Source organism: Aotus nancymaae, unplaced genomic scaffold, assembly GCF_030222135.1.
Source record: "Aotus nancymaae isolate 86718 unplaced genomic scaffold, 86718_ANA_hifiasm-v0.15.2.pri h1tg000007l, whole genome shotgun sequence".
NCBI classification, from domain to species: domain Eukaryota; kingdom Metazoa; phylum Chordata; class Mammalia; order Primates; family Aotidae; genus Aotus; species Aotus nancymaae.
Genome location: NW_026988418.1, coordinates 28,326,767 through 28,341,312, shown reverse-complemented (window position 1 = coordinate 28,341,312; position 14,546 = coordinate 28,326,767). Strand labels below are relative to the sequence as shown.

The window sequence follows — 14,546 nt, the reverse complement described above, 5'->3', positions numbered from 1 at the left end:
TAGTCCACTCATTGTACCTGTAACCTAAGAAACCACAGCAAGCAACTGTTGAGAGGAGAACCGAGAACACAACAGAGGAGCCAATATTCTGTAGCATCACAGTCGGATTTTCTCAGTTCTAAGATACTCTAAAAGGATTTGTTGCCACCTTTCAGGAATTCACAGCAAGGTGGAAGCTGAGGCACATGTTAATGTTCTCAATCCCTTATAAAAGGGCATGAATGGTATCTTCGACATAGAAGTACCCAAATCGACCAGGCTTTTGGCATCTTTTCCTTTGGTGTATATTTTGTAATGGACCATCAATGACAATGAAAAAGGAAGGAAACAGTCATTGAGCACCTACCACGTGCCAGGTACTATGTTCTGTGCTTTATATTTATCATCTAATCTTTTGTAATTATTATCTGCATTTCAGGGAAAAAAGGAAATAAAACTGATAGGTAATGTGCCCCAATTCTTTTTAACAGTGCACAGGACAGAAAATAAAATGCAAGTGTATTTGACTTGCAACTTTTTTTTTTTTTTTTGACATAAAGACAAACTTTATTGAGCCCCTCATCACTAGTTCTCTTTCTCCTGCACAGTCTTGGTTCTCTGGAGACGTCCTGTCCCACCGGCAGCTATGAGACCCACTTTGCGGCCACCTAGGGCATCTCTGCAGATGGTGGAGGGTGTGCCGATGTGATAGCGGTTGCCACCTTCAAATGGATGCTCCACAGGTTTCATGGCCACACCCCGTACACATGGCCAGCAGTTCCTCTTTGCCTTCTATTTGTGGTAGGCCCGGCCACACTTCAAGATGGGTTTGTCAGTTCGGCCACCTCCAGCCACCACACCAACCACAGCTCTGTTGGCTGAGGAGATAATCTTCTTGGAGACAGAGGGCAGCTTCACACGGGTCTTCTTGGTCCCAGGGTTGTGGGAGAAAACTGTGGCATAGTTCCCTGATGCCTGGGCCAGCTTGCCACGGTCTCCAGGCTTCTCCTCTAGGCAGCACACAATCGTACCCTCAGGCATGGTGCCCACAGGGAGCCCATTGCCAGTGTTGAGCGGGGCCTTCTTGCCGCAATACACAAACTGGCTCGTGTGAATGCTCTCAGCAATGAACAGCTCCGCCCCCTTCTTAAACCGGTAGGGATTCCGGAAGACCACCTTGGCGAGGGGCGCGCCGCGGCCCAGGTCGTGGATGACGTCCTTCACGATGCCCTTGATGTAGTCGTGCGACTCGGCGAAATCCACGGCGCTCAAGCACGTGGCGCCCTTACGGTGCTTCACGTGCGCGCAGAACACAGACCCGGCGCCCTTCCTCTGTCCATGGATCACGCGGCCCTTGGCGACGAGTCCTGCTCACAAGCGTGGCTGAAAGAGGAAAAAACCGACTTGCAACATTTTGTATTACCCACGCAAATAGATACTTTTAGAAAATTTGACACAGTACTTTGAAAAAAACTACACCAAAAAAAATCAAATCTTAAATTCTTAGTTGCTATAAGGCATTAACTTCTGAATTGTTTATGTTGTGGAAATCCTACCTTTAAGATTTGGGATGTCTTTTTCTAACACAGAGTGTTGTGATTTGGCAAGCAGCATCTGCTTCCACCACAGTGAGTCCTAGATTCCATATCACAATTGATCATTGAGGGGCAGACTATTTTCTCATAGAAACAGCTTTGTCATTGGTGCTTGCATTCCTGAGCTATATTCTCAGCACCAAATAAATCAAAGGAAGAAGCAGTGATAAAAACAAACATACGCCTTAATAATTTTGAATAGCCAAATTGTGCCTCACAGCCTATTAAATGAATCCAATTTTTCAAGAGCTGGTCCCCAGTGTATTCTTTTAAATGCTACATATAGCATATACAACATACAAGTCTAGAGTCTCATAAAATGAACCCAAAATTAACATTCTAGCCATAATATATATCTTAAACATTTAAATTATAATTTTGCTTGAATTTTATAATTTTAGAAGAATTTGAAAAGATAAATTAACCCTAATACTCTAAACTGACTACTAAGTTATCAAGTAGGTTGATCAGGGAAGTGCTATAAATGTAATGTATCTGAATATCCTCAAGCTTTTGGAAATAATTTGACAGGAGGATTGCAGTGGAGGGGAGATAAATATGTGTACAACCTGAATGTCAGTAATTATCACTGCAACAAATACTGATTGGGTGTTGTTCCTGGTGTTACTCTATCTGCATTATTTTATTTAATCCTCACAAGAAAATTTATGAATAAGGCATTGTTTTTACAATTATTTTAAGATGAAGAAACTGACAAGAGTTAAATAACTGTCTAAGGATGCACACAGGTAGGAGATTAAAAAGCAAGGATAAAGGCCAAGCTATTGACTGTAGAGTCTTTTCTTCCCCAAATAATAATGACTTATTTTCCTTTTTTTTTTTTTTAAGAGACCAAGTCTCCCTATGTTGTCCAGGCTGGTCTTGAACTCCTGAGCTCAAGCAATCTTCCCACCTTAACCTCCCAAAGTGCTGGAATTACAGTCATGAGCCTCGACACCCAATATGACTCACTTTCTTGCGCACTTCTCTGTGGTAGTACTACTGTGAGTTCATTACATGTTTAGTCATCTAATCCTTACAAGTCCTGTGAGGTGGGTACTATTATTATCCTCATTTTAGAGTTGAAGAAAGAAAGCATAGGTAAGTTCACATGTAATTAGCAGAGCAATTATTCCTAAGAAGTACTAATTGCTGATCAAAAGCAACCAGAGAGAAGGTCTCCAATGCCATGCCACAGTGGTCTGTCTCTGCTATAAGCTTTTCATTCAAAATTTACTTGGCTAAAGACTATGATCTACTGCCTAAATACGAGAAAGCATGAATTTTGGGGGGTTAACTAATATGCTGAATGGCAGAATCAGGGTCCAAAAATATCCCAGTGTTCTAGATGTAATTGTGAGAGAACTAAATAAAGTCCTAAACAGGTCCAAAAGCCAGTTGCACAGGTAGATCAATTGGAGGCTAAAGTGATACATGTAAAAGAATTGTAAAGGGTTTAATTGATGGATAGTGTGGCTCAAGTAATGGATGATAACTGAGTATAATCACTAGATGCCCACCCCACCCCTGCACAGGCACACACACACACACACACACACACACACACAGGCACACATATCTTTTGAAGATTAAAAATAAGAATATCTTCTGAGACTAAAATGATAAAATAAGTAATAGATAAAAGCAAAGACAAAATTACTACAGACAGAAAGCTTATGTGAAAGAGTATAGCCATCTGTAGGACGGTTGGTCAATAACTAAAGCGAAGATACACACAAGTCACAAAGGCAAAGGGGAAAAGGATTCTTTTCAGTGCGTGAACGCATGGTTCTTGTGGCATGTTTATCTTTGTATTAGAGATGGATGTGGCACACTACTATAGTAGAAGATCAACATTACTGTTGGTGGCACATTCCAATCTTTAGGAGAAATTTAAAGACACCTGACTCTATCCTTAGACGAGAAGCACTTGGATATTTTTCAGCTATGGTCTTGGGTGCTGCAGGGAGTGAGAGGGTTAACTGAGATGCAGTGAGCAAAGACTTTAAAAGCTACTGTGATTCTCAAGCAACATTGTATGTTTTCATCTTGTATGTAAGAAATTGCAAAGAATCTACAAAAACGTATCATAACTAGTAAGTGTGTTTAATGAGCATCAAACGAATAAGATACTTAGGGCCGGGCGCGGTGGCTCACGCCTGTAATCCCAGCACTTTGGGAGGCCGAGGCAGGTGGATCACAAGGTCAAGAGATCGAGACCATCCTGGTCAACATGGTGAAACCCCGTCTCTACTAAAAATACAAAAAATTAGCTGGGCATTGTGGCACGTGCCTGTAATCCCAGCTACTCGGGAGGCTGAGGCAGGAGAATTGCCTGAACCCGGGAGGTGGAGGTTGCAGTGAACCGAGATCATGCCACTGCACTATAGCCTGGGCAACAGAGCTAGACTCTGTCTCAAAAAAAAAAAAAAAAAGAGATACCACTACACAGTTACTAGAATGGCTAAAACAAAAAAGATTGACCAAGTGAACTAGTGTTGACTTGCATATGGAGAAACTCATATATTGCTGGCAGGAATGTATTTGGATTCGGAACTCATTTTGGTGGTGGCAAGACAACTGGCTTTGACATGATTTATGGTTCCTTGGATTATGCAAAGAAAAATGAAGCCAAACATAGACTTACAAGACATGGCCTGGATGAGAAGGAAAAGACCTCAAGAAAGCAGCAAAGGGAACACCAGAACAGGCTGGGCATGGTGGCTCGTGCCTGTAATCCTAGCACTTTGGGAGGCCAAGGCAGGTGGATCACGAGGTCAGGATTTTGAGACCAGCCTGACCAACATGGTGAAACCCCGTCTCTGTTAAAAATACAAAAATTAGCCAGGTGTGGTGGTGTGCATCCGTAATTCCAGCTACTCAGGAGCCTGAGGCATGAGAATCGCTTGAACCAGAGGTGGAGGTTGCAGTGAGCCAAAATCATGCGACTGCTCTCCAGCCTGGGCGACAGAGTGAGACTCCATCTCAAAAAAATAAAAAAGAAAGAACACCAGAACAAAACGAAGAAAGTCAGGGGGGCAGCCACTGTGTGGCCTTTTCATGAGAAGATTAATAAGCTAATAACTTTCATGTGGCAAAAAAAGTTTATATGAAAGTGCAAAGAATCCAGAAAAGTAGAACAATTTTGAAAAAGAAAAAGTTGAAGGATTACTTGATTCTAAAACTTACTACAATGCTATGGTAATCAAAGAAGTGTTATAAAGACACAACAATAGACATTTAGATAACTGGAAGAATAGAAAGTCCAGTAGCAGACCTTCACATTTTGTGTTTTTGTTTTGTTGTTGTTGTTGTTTTTGAGATGGAGTCTCACTCTGTTGCCCAGGAGTGCAGTGGCACAATCTTGGCTCACTGAGACCTCTGCCTGTCAGGTTCAAGTAATACTCCTACCTCAGCCTCCCAAGTAGCTGGGATTGCAGATGTGTGCCACCATGCCTGGCTAATTTTTGTATTTTTTTTTAGTAGAGATGGGGTTTCTCCATGTTGGCCATACCGGTACTGAACTCCGGACCTCAGGTGATCTGCCCACCTTGTCCTCCCGGTGCTAGGATTACAGGCACGATCCACTGTGCGGCCCACACTTTGGTTCAGTTGATTTTCAGGAAACATGCCAAGTAATTCAATGGGGAAAGAATAGTCTTTTGAACAGAAGGTGCTGGAATGGCTGAATAACCATAGGCAAAAAGATGAAATTTGATTTTTACTTCACACTATATACAACAACTTGAATAAAACAGGACAAAATCTTTGCAACCTTGAATTAGGCAGATTTCTTGCACATGACAGAAAAAGCATGAATAATCAAAGAGTTAAAAAGTTGAAACTTTATAAAAATTAAAACTTTTGCTCTTCAAAAGACACCATTGAGAAATGAAAATATTTGCAAAACATACATCTGATAAAGGACTTGCATCCATAATATATTAAAAACTTCTAAAATTTGACAATAAGAAAATAAACAACCCAGTAAGAAATGAGCAAAATAGACCATGCACAGTTGCTTAGGCCTGTAACTCCAGCACTTTGGGAGGCCGAGGCTGGTGGACTGCTTGAGCCCAGGAGTTCAAGATCAGCCTGGGTGACATGGTGGAACAAAATAATACAAACCAATACAAATATTAGCCAAGTATGGTGGCATGCACCTGTGGTCCTAGCTACTTGGGGAAATGAAGGGAAAGGATCACTCACACCTGGGAGGTTGAGGCTGCATTGAGCTGTGATTGTGCCACTGCACTCCAGCCTGGGTGATAAAGCAAGACCCTGTCTCAAAAAAAAAAAAAAAGAAAGAAAAAAGAAATGCACAAAATATTTAAGTAATCACTTATTTCCAAAGAAGATATATAAATAGTAAATAAACCCACGAAAAGATGCTAAACATCATAAGTTGTCAGAAGAATGCAAATTAAAACCAAAATGAGATACCACTACACACCTACTAGAATGGCTAAAACAAAAAAGACTGACCAAGTGTTGGCCAGGATATGGAGAAACTCATATATTGCTGGTAGGAACGTAAAATGGTGCAGCCACTTAAACTTATTCAACTTAGCAGCTCAACTCTGAGGTATCTGCCCAGGAGAAATAAGAAGTGTATGTCCACAGAAAGATGTGTATACAAATATTCATGGCAGTATATTCATAATGGCCCCAAAACTGGAAACAATGTCCATCAACTGGCAACTCAATAATCAAAATGTTGTGTATCTATAGGGTAGAATATTATTCACAATAAAAGCATGATAAGAAATTGAAGAACTCAGACACAAAGAACTACATATTGTGTGAATCTGTTTATATGAAAATTCTAGAAAAGGCAAAACTGTAGAGAAAGAAAGATCAGTGGTTGCTGAGGGCTGCGGGTAGGAGCAGAGATGGGTTGCAAACAGGCAACAGGAGACTTTTTGTGGTGATGAAAGTGTTCTAGGCTGGATGTGGTGGCTCACTCCTGTAATCCCCACACTTTGGGAGGCAGAGGCGGGTGAATCGTTTGAGCCCATGAGTTCAAGACCAGCTTGGGCAACATGGCAAAACCCTGTCACTACATAAAATACAAAAATTAGCTGGGCATGGTAGTGCATACCTGTAGCATCAGCTACTCAGGAGGCTAAGGCAGGAAAATCACCTGAGCCCAGAAGGCGGAGGTTGCAGTGAGCAGAGATTGCACCACTGCACTCCAGCCTGGGAGACAAAGTGAGACCCTGTCTTAAAAAAATAAAAATAAAAAACAAAATGGAAAGCACTTATGCCTTCATGGCACCTCCTTCCTCTTTGGCCGACCCCTGAAACATCCAGTGCCTGAGTAACTCTGGGGTAAATTTCTCCTTGAGCTTCCCTCCCCACAGCCTTGGAAGGCCTTGTGGGAGCTCTGGAGCGGATTGATTAGCAAGTAGCTCTAACCCTGGGGGAGCATCTTATTTCTCTTAGTCGTGGTTAGAAAGAGAAAACTGACAAACAGGAGCACATGTAGAAGTCCACGCGCAGGATGGCAAAGGCCTTAAAATCATGCCCTAGTCATTCATCACTCTTCCGTCAAATACTTGTTGTCTTCACTCTGCCTAATAAGTCAAATAAGTGCTGTGACTATAAAACAATGAATATTACTGACAAAGTGCTTGCTTTCATGGAGCTTCTATTCTAATAGTATAAAGCAGAGCATGTAGCATACATAGCTGGGTGGATGGATAAAAGAAAGTAATAAGAAAACAACTTAAGTTCTCTGCCGTTAAAAGGGTGAGATCATTGAATGACTGAACCACAAGAGGGAGCCAGTCATGCAAAGAGCAGAAGGAGGCACCATTTCTGTTTTAACTGCCCTAGCCATTTGAAGCCCTCAAGTCCATCTTCAAGCAGCTTCAATTTCAGAGTCTATCTGTGTAATCACTCTCTGAACTCCCTGACCACCTTAATTCTGTCATGCTGGTGGGCAAAATTGCAACTCCAGTTAAATCCAACTTTCCACCCATACTGTTTCTGTACCCATGAGCTGGTCATAGATGAAAAACAGGCAGACAGATAGACAAAAACGCCCTGCCGCCCCCCCCCCCCACCCCGATACACACACACCATGCTTTTTGGTCTTACTTTAAATGTGTCACTAGGAATTTAAGTAGGCCCTTTCTATTTCCTAGCTAATGTCTTGTATTTCCCTGGTCCTTTCACTCTCCTACTCAATGGACATTTTCATCTCTGTTCTTCTCTCCCATCCTCACTCTCAGCTGCTGACTGTGCTTCTTTCCTCATTGAGACAACTGAAGAATCAGGAGAGGACTTCCATTCACTCTTACCCCGCCCACTTATCCATGCAGGGGTGCTGCTTTAGGCCCTGCTTTTCTCCCTGTCAGTAAGGAAGCACTCTTGGTGCAGCTGTGCAAAAGCCTCCATTTATGCATCAGATCTCACCCCTCTCGCAGAATCAAGAACACTAGACCAGCAAATCCTCCCTCTCTACCATACATCATCAATTTTTCCTCTACTGGATCATTTCTAACAGTATACAACCATGCTGTTGTGTCAACCATTTAAAAAACAAAAATCTTGGCCAGGCGCAGTGGCTCACACCTGTGATCCCAACACTTTGGGAGGCCGAGGCAGGCAGATCACCTGAGGTCAGGAGTTTGAAACCAGCCTGGCCAACATGGTGAAACCCCGTCTCTACTAAAAATACAAAAATTAGCCAGGTGTGGTGGCAGGCACCTGTAATCCCAGCTACTCAGGAAGCTGAGGCAGGAAAATCGGAGGTTGCAGTGAGCCAAGATCACGCCATTGCACTCCAGCCTGGGGTACAAGAGTGAGACTTAGTCTCAAAAAACAAAAACAAAATACAAATCAACTCCTGACTGCACTTTGCTTCCCTTATTGGTCACCATCTTATTTCTCTGTAACCCTTGTAGCCAGTCGTCTATGCTAGCTGCCTCCAGTTCCTCTTCTCCTATTATTCTCTCTTAAGTTCTCTCCAATCCAGCTTTTGTGCACCACTGAGGTGAAACTGATCTTTCCAAGATCAACAAAATAAACAAAGCTAAAACTCTATTAGAATGAAAAAAAAAAGAATTAGGCAGCTGTAAGTTAGGGAAGACATGTCAGGGAAAGGAGATGGACAGAAGAGGACTAGATTGACTACCTGTATCATAAGAATTCCTTACATGTTTTGTATTCTTTCCATTCCATTTGGATCACACACACACACACACACACACACACACACACACACATATTTTTTCCCCCTTATTTTCTTTGGAATCTAGTGTTTCCCAGATTCTCAAAGCAGGCTATTAGAGTGAAATCTGAATATTAGACTAATGTGCTCACCATTTAGGGAAAAGGAGAGTAAAACAAAATCATAGCAGTGAGGGAGCTTTCATTTTATGTTTTCTTATCTCTTAAATTGATGTGAAACCTCAGAAACCTAAAAGTCTCTTTAATCCAACCAGGAATAATTTAAGGAATCTAAGAAAGAGTTGCCCTCAAATCATGTCCTTCTATTCTAACATAAATGTAGTTGTGGTAATTTTGCAGCTATCCCTTTTTTAAAATGGCCCTCCCAGGAATTATATGTATTAACCTCAGGTAGCTTGGAAGGTCTGGCTACAGTACTGTGCTTGCTGATCTTATCAGTGGGAACAACTGTGACTTACTTACCTCATTGTGGTGGTCTCATTCCCTTTAGTGGGCAGGGCGATTTATGGACTCAGCACCAAATGAGGTAAACATTTAACAATTACATTTAACAACTGTCCCCATCAGTTGGTTAATATAGGGAATCTCATTAGATAGTGCATATCAGCAACTGGCAAAATGCAAGTCACAATCCATTAGTGAGTTACACAATTAATTTGATGGGTTGAACAATTTTTTAAAAATGAAATAAAATAGAAAATAGCACATTACGCATACTTAGGGTAAGACAGTTCGTGAGACTTTGGTTTCAGTTGTTAAGAGGTAAGTTCTGATTTGTAAAATCAAATTTTTATTTTTTTTAGATGGAGTCTCACTCAGCTGCCCAGGCTGGAGTGCAGTGGTGTGATCTTGGCTCACTGCAACTACCATCTTCTAGGTTCAAGGGATTCTCCCATCTCCATCCATAATGCAATAACCAGTGTGGCAGAATGTACTAATCAAAATTTGAGAACATTTGGAAACTTTCCACATCATTTTCAGCATCATATATCACTGGGCATGAGAAGAAACAAGAGGAATCTGGTGTGCTTTAGAGTGAGGCTTTCATGTGCAATACCAGTAAGAGCTTAAACTTTGTAAGTTAAACTATCATAATAGAGAGTTTACACTTTACAAACTACTTCACATGCTTGATTTCATTTGAGTTTCTTGTCCATCTTTTGTAGCAAGCAATACAAAAAGGTAGCAGCATCTGTGGCAGGTTTCAATGATCCATCCAGTTTAGATCAGAAGCTCAGCCAGCAGCTGCGAGAAAAGCGCTTACCCACAGTCCCAGAGAGAGACCTGGCAAGGGTGAAAAACCGTATGTGGGCTCCAGCCAAGTAAACTGGGGTTCAGGGCAGAACTCCAGTTCCAGGAGGGAGAATGGAAAGGGTGAACAGGAACTGGGGCAGAAGCCCAGATAGTAAACAAAGCACACAGGTGGCGAGGCCCATCCTCAGGCATACTGGATTCCAAGCTCGCAACCGCAGAGTTCCAGAACTCCATGCCTGGCTTTGAAGTAGCAGCAAAGAATATCATGTGGATAAGGGACATGGTGTAGAGGTTATCAGGCACCTGCAGAGGGAAGAAAAGACTAGTAGGGAATGGAAAGTTAATCAATCAGCCTGGCATGAGTAGGGTTGCCAGATAAAATACAGGATGCCTACTGAAATTTGGATTTCAGATAAACAATGGAAATATTTTAGTATAAGAAAGTATCATGCAATATTTGGGACATGTTTATGCCAAAAAGTTATTGTTTATCTGAAATTTATATTTAACTAGGCATCTCATATTTTTATTTACTAAATGTGACAGCTCTTCCTGTGGGCGTGATGAAGAATGAGGCTGGAAGTCTTGGCAGAGAAAGATCATAAAGGGCCTGTGTGCCATGCTCAGCAGATAATGGGGAGCTAGGAAAGTTTTGAAAGCAGGGGAATAGTATAACAGGGTTTGCATTTTAGATCATTGTAGAAGCCCTGTGGAAAACAAAACAGAGATCAGAAGGACAGGAACTGAGAGATCAGAAAGCTATTTCAATAGTTCAGATTTGAGGGAATCTGAAAATAACTTAACCCACTTCACAGTCCTGCCTAAAACCAGCAAGGCTCCCAGGTTCACTTGGGCTGTAAAGACCAAACTATTCTTTCAAAAGCTACTCTTTGGTGTTTCTTTGTTTTTGTTTGTTTGTTTGTTTTGAGATGGAGTCTCGCTTTGTCACCAGGCTGGAGTGCAGTGGCAAGATCTCGGTTCACTACAACTTCTACCTCTCAGGTTCAAGCGATTCTCCTGTCTCAGCCTCCTGAGTAGCTGGGACTACAGGCGCATGCCACCACGCCCAGCTAATTTTTTTTTTGTTTTTTTTTAGAAGATACAGGGTTTCACCATGTTGGCCCGGATTGTCTCTATCTCCTGACCTCGTGATCCACCTGTCTCGGCCTCCCAAAGTGCTGGGATTACAGGCGTGAGCCAGTGTGCCCGGCCCATCATCTTTGTTTCTTTAGCACCTGACCCAGGGCTGGGAATAAGTTTCTCAGAAATAGTTCTTGATTAAAGTGGCCTAATTAATTAATAACCAGAAGTGCTTCCTATTAACTACATTTCTCCAACATTACTTCAAAGGTACAACCTGGCATATTTTTCACATTAATGCAGCAGAAGCTTGCCTCTTATAATGGACCAGAAAATTGTTTTTTAAAGCTGAAGAATTATACTGATTAGATGAAATTTTAAAGATAATATTCCTCATTTATGTGAAAATGTGAAATTTTTTTTCTTGAATTTTCCTGCTTCCACAAGCTTTATCATATGTGGAAATTGGTAAATCTCAGGAAAAAAAAATCTTAAATACATCTCAGGTAGAGAAACATAAACTGGTCCAAAGTGGTCTTCTCCTTCAGTTACCAGTAGCAGTATAGTTCCTTGTATCTGTGTCTCTTCCAAAGCTGAAGTGTGAACTTTTTGAGGGCAGGAACTAACCTAATTTATCTTCCTAGTCGCAGAACTTTCATTAATAGTTGGTTTACTGAATTTCCAAGATCAGGCAGCCAAAAGGGAAAGAATAATTCTGGGAAGCGTATGAGATAAATAAAAATGCAATTTAAAAATTATTATAATGACCCTTTATTGAAAATCATGTTCCAAGTATCATGCTAGATGCTTTACATATGTTTTAATACATTTTGATTACACTTCAATTCTAAAAACTCTTCTTTGAACTGTTATAACGCTCATGTTATGGGTAAAGAAACTAAGAAACAGCCAGGTACAGTGGCTCACACCTGTAATCCCAGCACTTTGGGAGGCTGAGGCAGGTGGATCATGAGGTCAGGAGTTCAAGAACAGTCTGGACAAGAGGATGAAACCCCGTCTCTACTAAAAATGCAAAAATTAGCCGGGTGTGGTGGCGGGTGCCTGTAATCCCAGCTAGTCAGATGGCTGAGGCAGGAGAATTGCTTGAACCCAGGAGGCGGAGGTTGCAGTGAGCCGAGATCGTGCTACTGCACTACAGTTTGGGCAACAAGAGCGAGATTCCGTCTCAGAAAAAACAAACAAACAAACAAACATAGAATCACAAATAAGTAACTTGTCCAGACTGACATAGTTAACAAATTGGCAGAGCAGAGATTAGTATCAGACTCCAAAGTCTATGCTCTCACTATGACTCTAGGAATTGTCATTTTAAAGTACATATTGGAGAGAGGAAGATTGGTGAGGTGCTTATAAGAACTTCCTTTAATCAGTCACTACATGATATCAGAAAACTAAAGTTTGATTTTTTAAAAATATGTGAGTACACGTGTGTAAGACAAGAGATATAAAGGTATTTCTTATATGTTTTCCGCCATGTTTTTTTTCTGTTCAGTTTTATAATTAGACTGCATCTCCACCTTGACTGCAAACTGATGTTACACTTAAATTGTAATCACGCTGTTGTTATCAGGGATTAAACATATGGGTTGTAGATGTTACAATCAGTCATACCAACTTCATTTACCCCATCCAGAGGAATACATGCAGATCATGTTCAGATATGCAATGGAACCTTAACAGTCCACATGTATAAGAACTTATCTGTGACAATCCAGATCATCCTCTGAGCTGTAAATATAATTGTATACAGCAGTTGTTCTCTGGTTTTGTTTGTTTTTTGGTAAATGTGTACGTTTTGCCTGATGCTAACATCTTTTCAACAGCCCTCTTTTGCCTGTTCAACCGCCAGCCTCCTAGTTCACTGTTCCCAGGAAGAATCAGAGTCTTGTCTGATTTTCTTCCAGTCTGTGCCAGGTTAAATTACAGCTTAAACTTTACCAAACTTTTGGAGTCTATAAAAGCGAAAGCAAGTCATAAAGTACAAGTGTTGGCATAACTAATTTATTTATATGAAAGAATTTAAAGAAGAGGAACCAAACATCGTAAAATGATAGGGGGAAAGCAGCTGATTTAAAAAATTGAGAAAAAGAGCCGGGCGCGGTGGCTCACGCCTGTAATCCCAGCACTTTGGGAGGCCGAGGTAGGGCGGATCACCTGAGGTCGGAAGTTCAAGACCAGCCTGACCAACATGGAGAAACTCCGCCTCTACTAAAAATACAAAATTAGCTGGGCGTGGTGGCATGCACCTGTAATCCCAGCGACTCGCAAGGCTGAGACAGGAGAATCGCTTGAACCCAGGAGGCGAAGGATGCGGTGAGCCGAGATCACTGCCATTGTACTCCAACCTGGGCAACAAGAGTGAAATTCCATCTCAAAGAAAACAAAATTTAGAAAAGCGAAGCATGTTTTGCCTGGCTTTGTAAATAAAGAAGCCTGCCAAAAATGGTCTACAAAGGTGTAAGACTCAAAAAGCATCTCCAGTGTTCTAGCTTCACCAGAAACATGCAAGGAATTTTCTAGGATGAAATTATGGAAAAGATCCTCTTCAGGCCTTCATTTGCTCATTCATTGCTAGGCATGGTGCTAAACATGGGAGATAGAAAATAAATATCGCATGGGCCTGGCCCTCAGAGCTTACCCTCAGAGGGAGATGCGGCAACTGTGCTGTACCCTGATCTGTGAAAGGCACCAGGAAATAAATGTAAAAACCACACAGTGGGTGCACAAAGGGGAGAGTGGTCAACTCTGTAAGTCTAATAAAAATAATTCACAACAATCACATACCAATGTTCCGTGAGTCCTGTCCCCACCCCATCTTCTAACGCCATCCCCTAAGAGAAATGACAGGTGAACAGGGCACAATCGAAGCTGGGCTCTAATTAAATGTGTGCTCTAGAGCAACTCCTAGCTCTCTCAGAGCCTCCGTTTCTCTGCCTGTAAAGCCAGGAACTCTATTCAACTATAGACTCCATTTCTGCTCTGAATTGTGAAATAAAAGGCAAAAACAAAACAAAACAAAAAACAAAAAAACCCAAAACCAGAAAGGAAACTCGAGAAACAAAAGTGAAAGTGCCTGAAAAGAACCCAGTAGTAAACAAGAGTACAAAATTCTCTATCTCACCGGAAAACGTGGCAGAGTTCGCAAATATTTTTTTTTCAGCAACCGTGAACTTCGGAAAGAATGAAATGTCTATCACGCCTTCTGAATGTGAATAAGATCAGTGTAACACGAATCCACCTTGCTCTATGCAACTGTCTTCTGAAACAATCCTCTCTGACCCTGAACAACCACTTATTTTAAAAAGCGGTTCTTAAATAAATCAATCCGTAGTGAATGGTCCATCCCCACAAAACCAATCCCCATTGAACACCACACTAGGGTGTGTCCCACTTTGGGAAAAGGGAGAAAACAGGGGTAAA

At 41.5% G+C, this 14,546-nt stretch overlaps 1 pseudogene; it reads right to left on the bottom strand.

Annotated features, from left to right (window-relative positions):
* Positions 1-276: 276 nt before the first annotated feature.
* LOC105710182 (large ribosomal subunit protein uL2-like) lies at positions 277-1,593 on the bottom strand (annotated as a pseudogene).
* Positions 1,594-14,546: the final 12,953 nt, after the last annotated feature.